The 13,429-nt window shown below is 41.6% G+C and overlaps 1 protein-coding gene across 1 annotated transcript in view; it reads right to left on the reverse strand.

Annotated features, from left to right (window-relative positions):
• SLC9A9 (solute carrier family 9 member A9) overlaps nucleotides 1-13,429 on the reverse strand; it is a 507,378-nt gene that overhangs the window by 345,748 nt on the left and 148,201 nt on the right. The gene's annotated exons all lie outside the window — the stretch shown is intronic.

A 13,429-nucleotide genomic window follows, 5' to 3' on the forward strand; every position in this document is an offset into this window, starting at 1 on the left:
CTGTGGCCATTCAGAAAAGCATTCATTTAATGCTTATCCATACTCTACACCCACACCTTTTGAATAAAGGGAACCTTTATTTTAAAAAAATCATTTTCCTGGTGACTCCTCTTGTTTAGAGACTTCTCTGGGCTCCCACGGCTTGCAGAGAAAGTCTGAGCTTCTTGTACATGTTTTCTGTAACCCGCTCCCTTTGCACCCGTACTGCCTGCCTCTCCTTTGCTGCCTCCCTCAAACCACACTGACCTTACCATAATTTCTCCCCAAGAAAATGGTGAAGTTCTTTTAATTACCTTTGCATTTGGGTTCCCTTTACCAGGAGAGCAATTTCTTTCCCGCCCATGTGCTACCGTTCCCCCACTTCTTAATACATAAATACAACTCCCCCCCCAATACATAAACACACACATGTGCGCATGCACACCCACAAACACATTCTTTCTACAAAAAACTTTGTTCAATCTTTTAAAGCCTCTCAAGTATTTCTCCAACCCCCTGACCCCTGATATCTCTCTCACTCCGTTTTGGTTCCCGACATTTGGATCAAATCACAGAACTTAATCACAAAAGAGACTGTGAGCTCCCTTGGGACAGAACCCAACTTTGCAACACAGAGAACTTGGCAAGCACTTGGTAAGTATTTGATGCATGAATGACTAAGTGAATGAATGAGTAAATGAATGTTTTTGCAGTGGTCTACTCCAGTGAAGAAACAGGTTGGTGGCACCTGGCTCTCATTCTCTCTTGAGGTCACACTCATCTGTAAAGATGGACTCAAAGTTTCTAAGAGCAAGGCCAAAGGACTTGTTTCTGGTGGGTCGCCACAGACTCATATGGAGCACCTGTGAGTACATCAGGACAGGAAATAATCACATACTGATTATCTGCACTCATCAAAACTGTGCAGTGTCTTGTCATTTGAAACAGTTATGCAAAGTGTGAACAGCCATCATTAGGAAAATGATTCATTGAGTTGATTGCCAAAGGGGGAAAAAGGGTGATTGAAAATAATACTGATGGTAAATTTTGAAGGCAGAGTGGGCGTTTTAATTTCTGTTCTTTCCTTTTCTATTTCATGGACTGTGAAGTTAATAACTATGTTGTATAAAGGAGTGCCATGGGGGGAAAAAGCTGCGTTTGAAGGTTTTGAAAGTAGAGTCCAGAAGTCTGGTGCCTGTCCTGTGTGATGGGGAGCTGGGGAAGGGTTTTAGTCAGAAGGGTGACACTATTTGATTTGAACTTTAGAGATAAACCCAGGCAGCAGGGCAGAGAACAGAACGGATGTGTGGTGGCAGGTTTTTCCAACTGTCCCCGCAAGAGAGGAGTTGAACCAAAACAGGAAAAGTCCTTGGTTCTGACTCCCAAACTCCTGCTCATCCATTACCCTGACTTATGATAGGTCAATGACCACAGTGCTGGGAACTCTACTCATTCATTGGTTCTCATCTTCTCTGTGTGCCACTAGCCCTTAGCATAGTGCCTGAATATAAAAAGTCGTTAGTGAATGAATGAATAAAAAGTACTACCAGGGAGGGTGAAGCACAGGAGACAATACCCCCATCATATTTATAGTAGAGAACTGGTGGGTCTTGGTGCTCGAGAAACAGCAAAGAGAGACTCTGGGTTTCAATCTGGGGCAACTGGGAGATGGGGTGGCATAAGAGAAATCAATTTGTAGACAGGGGGATCCAGTAAGTTCAGTTTCAGACATACTGACTTAAATAGCCAGCTGGAATTTCACATGGAAATTTAAATAAGAAAGTTGGAAATAAAAGACTGGAAGAGAGGGCAGAAGAAAGAATTTGGAGGCTATAAGCATATAGATGAAACATAAAGCCACAAGAGTGGCAGAGACTGCCTGAGGAAGGTATATAGAAAGAGAAGAGAGTTCATGAGAGATCTCAGGGGGGCACGCATAGACACAGGTGATAGGGAAAAACAAGCATGAATACGTGCGGTATATTTGTCAGACCTAACCTTAAGCTTCACCAGGTCAGCTGGAAATCATATCTATCATGAATTTCTGTAAATATATTTTTATTTACTAAAAATTATCCTAGGAGAAGGAGTATTAAACTCAACAACTTGATTTGGGATAGACAACAGAAATAAAATGTCATGAATTGGCATACCAATTAGCAAGATCCTGTTTTACCACAGAATCAATTTCATTATTCTAGCTGAATAGGCCCTTAACCATGATAGGCAAAGTTGTAGGTGGCAGTGGGAGGGGCAGAAATGACCTCTGCTACGTAATCGCTCTCCATTTTGGACAGACAGGACCCTGCCTCTAATCAAAACATAGAGGATTTAGCGGTGTAGGGGGACACTCATTAACAGCATTTTCCTTTTGCTGGGATCTTGTGAAACAAAAGTAAAGTTCTTAAACTAGAAAATTCTATCATGGCAGAGGTATTGTTGCCTGTAGTCTCTGTAGCTCCTTCTTTGTATTTGCAGGCTCTGAAGATACAATGGCTTTTCATTCCTCCTCACTCCCTGAGTGTTTCCTGGGCTCATGGATGGAGAGGTAAGGCCCTGGGAAGCTTCCCCACCTCCCTGGCTGTGGAGGCCACCCTGTGCCGGGATGGACTCTGCTGCTTTCCAGTCAAAGCTCTGGGTCTTCAGAAGGAAGGTTTTTAATTAAATATCCAGTTTTGTTCAAACTGGTTCTAACATTCCCACAATTCCTTTGGCACAAAGAACTGAACACCCATTCATAAACGTGATCCCACACAGAAGAGAAAGCTATTACTTTTCGCATTCCCGTCTGCCCTGCAGAGAAATGGAATAGCTCAAACTGAAGCCAGGCAGTGTGTCCTACAAGAGGGAGTATGTGCTGGGACCACAAATGAGTTGAATAGGTGAGTCAGGAAATGAGCCACCCACTCTTGCTGCTGAGCTTGGAGCTTTTAAAAAGCCATTTAATTAGTTTGCTGGCAGGGCTCAATCTTATACACAACTGTCCCAGAGTCTCTGTGGCGCCTTCCCAGGAGAGAAGCTCTTGGAGGAGCTGTGGACATGCTCACACCAGCTCTGCCCACACCCTGGGCTGGCGAGGACGACATGGGCCTGAGGCTGGGCTCAAACACAATGCTTATTTAGATGACCCTTCTCGTGACAGTATGAGATCACTCCAGACGCCGCGTGGATAGCAAGGGGAGAAGACACAATCTGAATGTATCATGGGATCTGGTCTTTTTTGCTTCTGTCACACTTTTCTACTACACATTTCCTGATGGCAGGTTCTGATGTCTCACTTGGGACTTGGGGCTTCTTCTCTCTACACCCTCTTCCTACCAGACTTTTTAGCTAGAACAAAATCCACTTTATCTCTCAAATTGGTAATAAGGGATAAACATATACAAAACCTTATGCTCAAATAAATGAGCGCAGTCTCAAATACACACACACACACACACACACACACACACACACACACACACCTGTACACACGAGCACCTCTAAGTATGAACAGAATGATTGAGAAATACCACCGGACCACCGGAGATATCTAAGTAACCATTTCAGCAAACAGGAAGGGCCACGGGGAGGGAACGAGGAGACTGTGGTATAGACTGCCCTTGTGAGAAGCTGATGATAAGGGACGGAGACAGAAGAAACAACAGCCTGTAGGGTAGAAAGCCCAAATGTACTAACCCTACCTGGAGATAAAAAATACAATGACTGCCTGACCCCGTCAGCATCCCGATGTGTGGACTCCTAAAAGATGTTTTGCTTTTTTTTTTATTACTAGCTTTTCACCTGCCCACTTTCCTGACGTTCTTTCAGTCACTTCTAGGTCTTCAGGGTGACTTAGTGATTGTCCTTTCCCTAGAATCTCCATTAGCAAGCTCTCTGACCCATATTTTCCTGGTGTTTTACAAGGAATTTAAATTTGAAATGTTATTTCATGCAGCAGCTCTCAATAACCTGACCTAAGACCTGCCTGGGCCTATGGACAGCACCACTCAGTAGTTCCTATCTCTGTTGTTTCCAGCCTCGTCTCCCTGGAGAGTGCTGTCTGTGGTGTTCTCTGCAAATCAGTGTGTATGACACTTGTCTCCGATACATGGAGAATCAAAATGTCTCAGGCTTGCACAGCTGAATCATGTCAGGCTTAACAGGTGGAGAACCCTGGTATTCTCATAAACGAGGTAGCATTTTTCCATTTCCAAAAGTGATTATTGTGAAAATGTGTTTTCTTTTTCTCAGAGGGAGAATGGAGGAGGAAGTTGTCCTGTAACTTTCCTCATTTTTCTGAAATATTGGACATAGTGAGATTTCAAAAAGGGGCTTCCATGAAACTTGAGGCAGGAATACTGAAATTACTTTCAGTCTAAACTTTCAGGGAAGGCTTGGCTACAGAATCAGTGCATGCGTGGACTGATTTTGTAAGTCAAGCTCTGCCAATTATATCCTAGAAATACAATTGGAAATCCTTAGTCTTCTGAAATGGGTCAGAGAAGCAATGCCAGACCCAGAAAGCTAATCACTAGATGTTACTTGGTTGAGGTCATTCTAAATTAGAAGTTACACAAAACATCATGAATGATTTAACTCTAGCAGGGGTGTCCAACCCGCGGCCCGCAGGCCACATGCAGCCCAGGATGGCTATGAATGCAGCCCAATACAAACTCATAAATTTACTTAAAACCTTTTTTTTTGTCTGTTTATCAGTTTTCATTAGTGTTTGTGTATTTAATGTGTGGCCCAAGACAATTCTTCTTCCAGCATGGTCCAGAGACACTGGTCCAGAAGGTTGGACACTTCTGCAAGCATTGACATTTAATTTAGGCCATCATTATGATATATAATTTTGGTACAGACCTAGTAGTGGAGAAAAGGCTATATGCAAGCCCACTTGTGCAGTCCTTCTCATCAGGGATCCTTAGGAGAAACAAGCTCTAACAGTTTCAAAGTATGGCCCAGGAGCCCCTGGTGTTCCTGAGCCCTATCTTGGAAGATCCACAAGGTCAAAACCATTTTCAGGGTTATATAAGAATGTTACATGCATTTTTCATTCTTATTCCTTTATCTGGGCACAGTGAAATTTTTCAGAGGCTATAGGATATGTGGTAATGCAATTGATTACAGAAGCAGATGTGAGAATCCAGCTGTCTTCTATTTCACCAAACATTAAAGAGATTCCCAAAAATGTAAAACAATGTCACTCTTCTTGGTAAACTTTTTGTTTTGGAAATAGATTTCTTTTTCATAGACATATATTACTTAACATATAAATGACTTGTGGTTATTTTAAGTAAATCAATAAAATGTGTTTACTTTTTTTAAAGTTGGTAAATATTGACAGTATAACACATAAACAAAAACGCCTTAAGGGGAGTCTTTCCTAATTTTGAAGCTCCATAAGGGGGTTGTGACATCAAAAAACTTGAGAATCATTGTCTTAAGGCATTTGGTGTTTGTAATGGATTAACTTATATTTATGCATGAAGAATACTAGCTAAGCAAAACTTTTGAAAGAAATGAAAAGAATAGACCTTCCAATCATTTTCTGTTGAGTGTAATTCTCTTGTCGGATTCCTGTTGAGAAAGACTCTCTACATCTAAGTATATTCACATATTTGGCCACACAACAAGTAGTTGATTCTTTTGGATAGATGTAGATGACTTCTACTAACTCTTAAATGAGCAAATTTTTCTTTTCATATTAACCCCAGTAGTCCATTTCTGGAATCATATTTCTGCCATTAGTACTTGTATCTGTTTAAGTCCTTTTTGGTGAGGTAAATGTTTGTAAAGAGAGACTGTTCCTTTAATACACGGCTGCATACTAAAAACACTGACAATCATATAGACTTCCCCAGGCTTCAAACATGGTCAAATGGTGTTCCAGAACAATGTACTTCTTCCTTTGCTTAAAAACTAAAGTATAGTCTTTAGCAGTCACTGAGAGTATAAAAAGGTGATCAGAAGATCATGAGGTCTGACATTATAGAAAAATAAATAAGATATATAGATCGGAAAGCAAGAAACCTGAGAATAAATCTGGGGATTGAGGAATGTTTTCCAGGTACCATATTCGGGAACTTACGAGGTGAAATCTGCTGGCACATTAGCTAGTGCTTTACAAATTTCCTCAAATGTATCTGCAATGGGAATATTCTAAACTTAACATTAGCACAGAAGATAAACATTGAGCAAACACCCAGTTTCCTGCCTAGTGGGGTTTCAGGAGCCATGGCGCAGTATGGGGAGCCTGCGAATGCCCAGTACCTGAGTGCAGATGACTCACCCTGTCACACAGCATTCTCCAGTCAGGACCGTTAGGACTTAAGCATCTTGACATTTTTACAAATGAACATGGTAAGCAAGGGTTTGTTTGCAAAGCATGAAGTAAATTCAGAGAAAAGGTCAGTGGAGTCATAAAGCAGCCAAAGTTTGGATGGGAAATCAAAATTTAGAGATAAAATATGACTGTGACCCATTAAATGTAATAATTGTATGGAAAGAGACACTTGTGTTAATCATGATCACGGCACACATCAAATAACTGGGCTTCACAAATGAATTTTTCTGTTGCTGCAAAATGACATGAAACAAGCTGTGGATCGAGACCAGATGCACGTCACTGGCATTTCTAAAGCAGAGGGTGACTTCCCCTGCTTTCTAAGCAGACTAGCAAAGCTTCTAAAGGTGAACAAGAGGAATGTGGAGAAGAATCCATATTGGACCTGTGCGAGAGGAAGGGGGAAAGAGACAGGAAAAGAGGACTTGTGTGAATCTATTCATTCCTGCCATCACTCTGGGTCATCAGCCAAAAAAGTTCCCCCCAAAAGAAGTCCACACCCTGATGCTGGAAGCTGCTCTTATTTTATCTTACACGCAGGAGGGACTGTGCAGGTATAAGTGAGTCAGGAAGGTTTCCGGTGTGAGAAGGATCTCACATCTCACACACCATTGCTGTAGAGACATAGGGCCTCACTTGCAAGGGCCAAAGAAAGGCCTCTAGGAACCAAGGTTTCCCCAGATTTCAGCCAGGAAGGAAAGAGGACCTCAGTCCTATGCTGCAAGGAACTGGATTCTGCCAACAATCTGAGCAAGCATGGAAGCAAGTGGATTCTTCCTAGAGCTTCTTTATGAAGGCCCAGTCGATCAGCACCTTGATCTTGGCCTTGTGAGACCCAGAGAAGAAAAGCCAGTGGAGTCAACTTGGACTGCTGACCTACAAACTGTGAGATAATAATTTGTGTTGTCTTATACTACGTTGTCTATGGAAATTGGTCACAGCACCCTTGACAAAGGAGTCCACTCTGGTCCCCTCCCACAAAGTGGCTGCAAAGAGGTAGGAAGTGAAGCCCCAGGCAGTGACTGTTTAATACCTGAGATACTGTGTAGGGATGTGGCCAGAGTGACCCCTCCTAAGCACAGTCCTCCCTGCCTCTACCCCACCACCAGCAAAAAGAAGTCACTTAGACAAACCCGTGTTTTAGATCATGATTAGCAAGGAAAAACCTGGACTAATGAGAAGGCTGTGTGTTTGTGAATGTGTGCGCCAGCAGGGCCCTCGGGGCTGACTAATTATCCCCCTGTGTCCCCCTCGGTGTGTCACCATCATCACACACATCACTCTCATTCAGAATGTATCACTTTATAGCTTATCAAATCACTTTGCTTCCCAGTGTTTATCCTGCCTGTGCTACACTGCTGAGCTGAGAAGAGAAGGACGAGGCCTGAGCCGGGACGCGAGGTTGGCGCAGCCGGGCAGGCCAAGTCTGAGCAAAGCACACTGAAAGCCACAGAGCGGCTCCGTGAGAAAAGCGGGCAGTAGCCATGATCATGTTTTTCTTTGAACTTTTTTGTGTTTCATACATGTTCTACAATAAGCATGCATTATTTTTAGAATCAGAAAGGACAAAATACCATCTTAAAAATTGCCAAAAGTTAATGAGGAGACAAATTGTGGAACTCTGAGCCTGTTTTCATGGCCTGAGATTCTACCCGTGAAGACCCCTCCTCTCCACACCCCTGCTCCGGACTTCCGCCCTGGGCATCCAGACTGCTGGGCCCTCTGTGTGACATGGCACTTCCTATGGAAACTTCCTGTCTCTGTGTGTTTTCTCTTCCTTTATGTGCGAGACCGGTCTCTCCTAGTTGCCATGCAACACCTCTAGCCTCTCCTTCTCTCTTCTTTGTAAACCCGTCCTTTTAATACAGGTGCTGCCCAGGAATACCTCCTCAGGTTCCCTCTCACTCTACAAATTCTCCCTGGGAAATCTCATCCATATGCAGGAATCTCAATTTCCAGCCCACCCCTTCTCCTCCGTCAGCTGAAGACTCCCATATTCAGCCACTTTCAAGATAGCTTCACCTGGTGTCCTTCTTCTGAAACAAATACTTATCAAGCACCAACTGTGTGGCTGGCACTGGGTATAGATGTTCTACAGATCTTCTGCCCTTTAACCAGCCCAGTTAGCCTGCTCCCCTTGCTCTTGAATTACATGTCTCAATGAATGGCGTCATCACCAACCCAGAAGCTTTTTATTTGTGTTTAAAAAAAAATGTTGTGGTTTATCTTGTTTACAATGGAAACAATCTCTGGCTTTAGAGGATATAATATTAAGAGCAAGCTCCACTTTGCAGTTCAGTAGTTTACAAGGTCAGTCAAAGAAAGAAAAAGAAACCAGTTCCAGAGGTACTATATTACATCAGATACTGCAGTATATGAACTAGCTTTGTCACATCTGAAACTTTAGCCCTCTACAGTAATCCTTTCTGGACTAGAAAATAGTGTACGAATGCAGAAGATCAGGAGCAAATAAATGCACTTTCTTATGTGAAAGCAGCACTTTAACAAACAACCCCTAAGAAATGGCCTACAAGAATTTTTAACTTCTTTTTGATTTAGTTCTCTTAGATGAAAAGTTGGTAGTCACTGTTATCAGTTGCTCATTTATGTGTCTGTCAATGCCTTTGATAGTTTCTGGCAAGCAGGAGGCAATTAATTCTGTCAACTGAATAAGTAAATGAATGAATGAAACGTGAAGGTCACATACCGTGTAATGAACTCCTGGAGGATTAGACCGGCTCCTGTCTCTCTTATATTTTCCCATTGTGACCAGTCACTTCTTAGCCCACTCACTGACCTGGTAGCACTAGTTATAAAACGCTGTCTCCATTTCAGTTCAAAATAATAAATTGAACAGCACAATTTTTTTTTTTATCTTCAATAAGAGGTCAGTCCAGGTAAAAGGCTGGTCCCTGTCCTCTCTTGGCTATGCTCTAGATGAAGGGAAGCCACTTTTCAAGGACTCGTAACCCAAGGGACCTCCGTGAAGAAGCTTTGTAGAGCGAGGGGATCTAATCCTAGTCTGGGTAATTAGTGGGCGCTCTCCTTGCCCCCTCGGCACCTCATGCTTGAGGAGGCACTCCCTTTCAGGGTGGTGAAAGTGCTCAATGTGACCCTGAAAGTGAGTACCCTACAGTGTTGACATCAGGCAGCCAAACTGAGCTCTGCGGGGAGCCAGACAGCCTCCAGTCCAAGGAAATGCTCTGTAAGAATTTTCTAGTCCAACTTGCCACCATGTACAACATCTTTTTAACAAATAAATGGACTGGCTGGTCTGGACACCGACTTTCAAAACTCTGTCTTGCAAGTCTATCTTTGGGTATTTCTAAGAACGTATTGCTTTCATTGAAACAGAGCCACTCTGTTCCCCAAAGCAGGGAGTAGGAGAAGTCTGTCAGCCACAGCTGTTCTCCAGCTGTCCACAGAGCTGCTGAAGTGCTTCAGACTTTCAGTGTGTTCTTGAAATCCCATCCTCAGAACACCTGGTGTCTTGTTTTATCTGCTTTCCATATCCTGAGGCGATTATGATAGTTGGTTGTCATCTATTATCTTCTCCTGTTCTGTTCTGTGGAGCTGACTTTCCATACCTGTGCTTCCAGTTTTTTGAAGTAAGACCTTTGTCATTCACAACTCTGTCCTAATGTAAGGATGATGGTGGGGAAATTGACTCGGATGTCAAACCAACCTGTGTTTAGATCCCAGCTGTGATATAAATAAACTTGTTGATCTTAAGCCAGTTACTTAACCTCACTAAGCTTTCAGTAAACTTCATCAGTAAAATGGAAATAGAAAACATTCTCATTTTTAGAGAAAGATTAAATGGAATAATTTATTTGAAGTGTCCAGCATATTGTAGCTCAATTAATGGCAGTTACTATTACTGTTATTACTCATGTCATCAAACTATCAGAGTGTTTGTCTATTATAAAATGAATGGCAGCTTCTACCTGTGTGTTTCCCCTTTGACACTCAAAAACGACTTCCAAAGGGAAAGATAGATATCATCAAGCAGACAAGTGATGAAAATTCTTCTCCACCTCCCTTCTTTCCTCACAAATTACCCATTGAAATTCTGCGTTTGGGAAGAACAACTAATTCCTATAAAGTGTGCATTTATTTCTCTTTCTGAGTCTCAGGGTCCCCATCTAAAAATGAGGTTGAGTAAGATTATCTTTAAAGTACTCCCAAAGCTAAATGTCTATGGTTTTGGGACCCAGATGCCAGACTGTAGACTCCAGATGTGGAGTGTGCCTATTTCCCTAATTATTCTGCTTGAGCCCCAGTGCAAGACTGGGGTCAGGAGTTGCAGAGCAGCAAGTGCAAACAGTGTCGAGGACAAATGATCATGAGTTTGATTCTCCTCTGGATGACTGAGGAGCAAGCTGTCATAACAGCAAGTACATGAGCTCTCGCCTTGACCCTGACTTTCAAGATTGTCAAGCCAGGACACCCTCAAAGGGTGTCTAGGCCCAGGCAGATCTTGGTAACGTTGAGCAGGTCATGTTCTCTATGGCCCTGGATGAGAATGAAAAACCTATTCATAGGGAAATCTCTTATGAGAGAAATGTGGCTCATAGTTCCTCCAACAGACATATTTCCTTCTTTAACCAAGGAAAATAATGGCTTGGGGTGGGGGAGGTTTCCAAGAACCCTCTTCCCACAAAAGTAGCGCAGGGTTCCATGAGGCCCTTCCTCTTTGCCTACAAGGCTGTCCAGGCTACCTCTGTTTTATCTTAAAATTTACTGCCAGTTGTTGTAGCTACATCCCCCTTTGACTGGAGCTTCTTGAGGGTAAGATTTGTGAGTGGTTTATCACACTCTCCCTTTGTCCCTCCTACAGGCCCAGTACATAGCCAGTGTTGCATTAGTGTTTGCTACATGAAATCAATAATAAAATGAGAACTTGACTGCTGGGTTTCAGTTTTTGCTAAGCCTGACGGGCATACCACTGCCCTACACGGTGAGGCAGGAAGAGGTTTACAGCTGTGAGTATGTGATGCACAGAGTATTATTACTTACTAATTATTGTATTATTTTCCATAGGAACGTGGTAAACCTACTTTGACCCACCCTATATTTTGCAAAATAGTAGTGGTATAAGACAAATAATATTGGAAATACTTTGTCTCCCATCTCTGCCACTTATTACCCTTGTAAACTGAAATAAACCACTTAAGTTGAGAACCTCAGTTTCTTAGCATGGAGATAATTGACTGGCAGTGGTGATAATCCAATTAGGTGACATGTGTGCATACAGTTGATGACATACTCTCCAGACAGTAAAATTCTTTCAGAGCTTTAATTGCTGCCAATATGCAGTTTTGGGTGGCTCCTAAACACTGACTCAATTGCACCATTACTCTGATGGACAGGATTGGATATCCTTAGAGCCACTAGCAATTAGCTAAAGTCAATAATATATTTTGATGACATAGATGTCAGTGACTTGTAAAAAAAAAAAGTCTAGTCATCTAGGGAAACAGAAATCTTAGATTTTGTATCAATCTTCTATTGACTTACTATAAAATTTTTAGAAAATCCCAAAATTTCTCTGCTCCTCAAGAACGTCACTTAAGAAATGGAACTTCTCTACCCAAGTAAAGTATAAAACTAACTGAAATACTGTGTATGGAAGCTATTTAAGTTCTTTGAGAGCAATATATAACAAATCAAAGCTGTTATTTTTATTTCTGAGTAAATTTGCTTAAGAATAGAACCTCAGTTTATATGATGGTGTTTTATAGATCTGGGTTTATGTAGAGGTTTTGAAACCGATGTTATCTCAGTGTGCTTAACATGGAAATGAATAGACACAAAAAAAACACAGTCAAGTACTGTTAAGTGGCACTGAGTGCAGGTTTGGAACACAGCTTGTGTAGTAAATATGGCTAGTCCATCTGCAGTCTCCAGAAGTGTTCTGCCTTCACTGGGAAGTATGCTGGCTTCCTCACAGATGTAATCTACCCCCTCCCCACATTCCGGGACTCAATGAAAGTATATGAAAAGACCCTGAATATTCTCTCACCGTTATCCTTTTTCTCCCTCGCAATATGAATACAATACTGCTTTACCAAGTGTTAGATACTAAAAGTAGACGCACCAAAGTTTCTCTACAGATAACTGGGCAAATGATTTCAGAATGTGAGCCGTATACTGTGTGTGAGCTTTTCTTTTTCAGAATATGAGCATAAAATTATCTCAGTTTCCTCATATGCTGCTTAGCAGATATTCAATGAATGTTGTCTTTGTCTTTAAGGCCAACTCTGGTGCTGAAGAAACTACTTTGTAAATTAGATACTTCTCATTTTTTTCTTTGTGAATAGAGTATTACTCCATTTCCTTGTTCCTGTGTAGAATCTTGGTAACCCAAGTGATGAGAAACCACAAGCCCTAAAATGCAGAGGCAGATGGGACTGGGCACAAAAAAGAACAATGTAGATGACCTTAAAAAGAAGACACATTCTAAACAAAAGAAACTAATAAAGACCGCAAATAAATATAGAAAGCAACAGTGAAGAGAGTGGGTGATCAAAGGGACTGAAGAAAAACCAAACTGAAAAATAAAAACTCTTCTGATTGTGACAACGTTAGCAATCATTTCTCCAGTGTTAATAAATCAAAATTCTAACCACAGAATTTGATGACAAATGAAAAAATATGAGAGACAACCCAATTAAGTCACCCTTACTGGAGAGGCTTTTCTCCAAAAATAACAGTTCTGTTTTTAATTATAGGTTCTTGGGTCTGTTAATCAGCTATCTTCCTCAAGGCTAAGCTCCATGCAAATAACAGAGAAGGATCCAACAAAATGCCCTGTTTAATTAAAAAGAATTTAATTAAAAATATTTTTATACACATGACCAGTCACTGTTATTTATGCAGATGTTCTCTCATTCTTTAAAAGGAAGGCTTTTTTTCTTTCTTTTCCTCCTCTTTTTTTTTTTTTTTTTTTTTTTAATATATGCTGTTCTCCTGCAGGAACGACTGTGAAATGAGGAGCACTGTGACTGGTAGTTAATGCCTATTTTTATCAAAACAGCAGTGCGGCTCACACATCGCCCTTGCAGCCGTAACCATAGTAACCCCAAATAGAAAGGGTCCTCCGACTATGAACATGAT

This window comes from Pteronotus mesoamericanus, unplaced genomic scaffold (genome assembly GCF_021234165.1).
Source record: "Pteronotus mesoamericanus isolate MK-2021 breed Mesoamerican mustached bat unplaced genomic scaffold, CSHL_Meso_final contig_82, whole genome shotgun sequence".
Taxonomy (NCBI): Eukaryota; Metazoa; Chordata; class Mammalia; order Chiroptera; family Mormoopidae; genus Pteronotus; species Pteronotus mesoamericanus.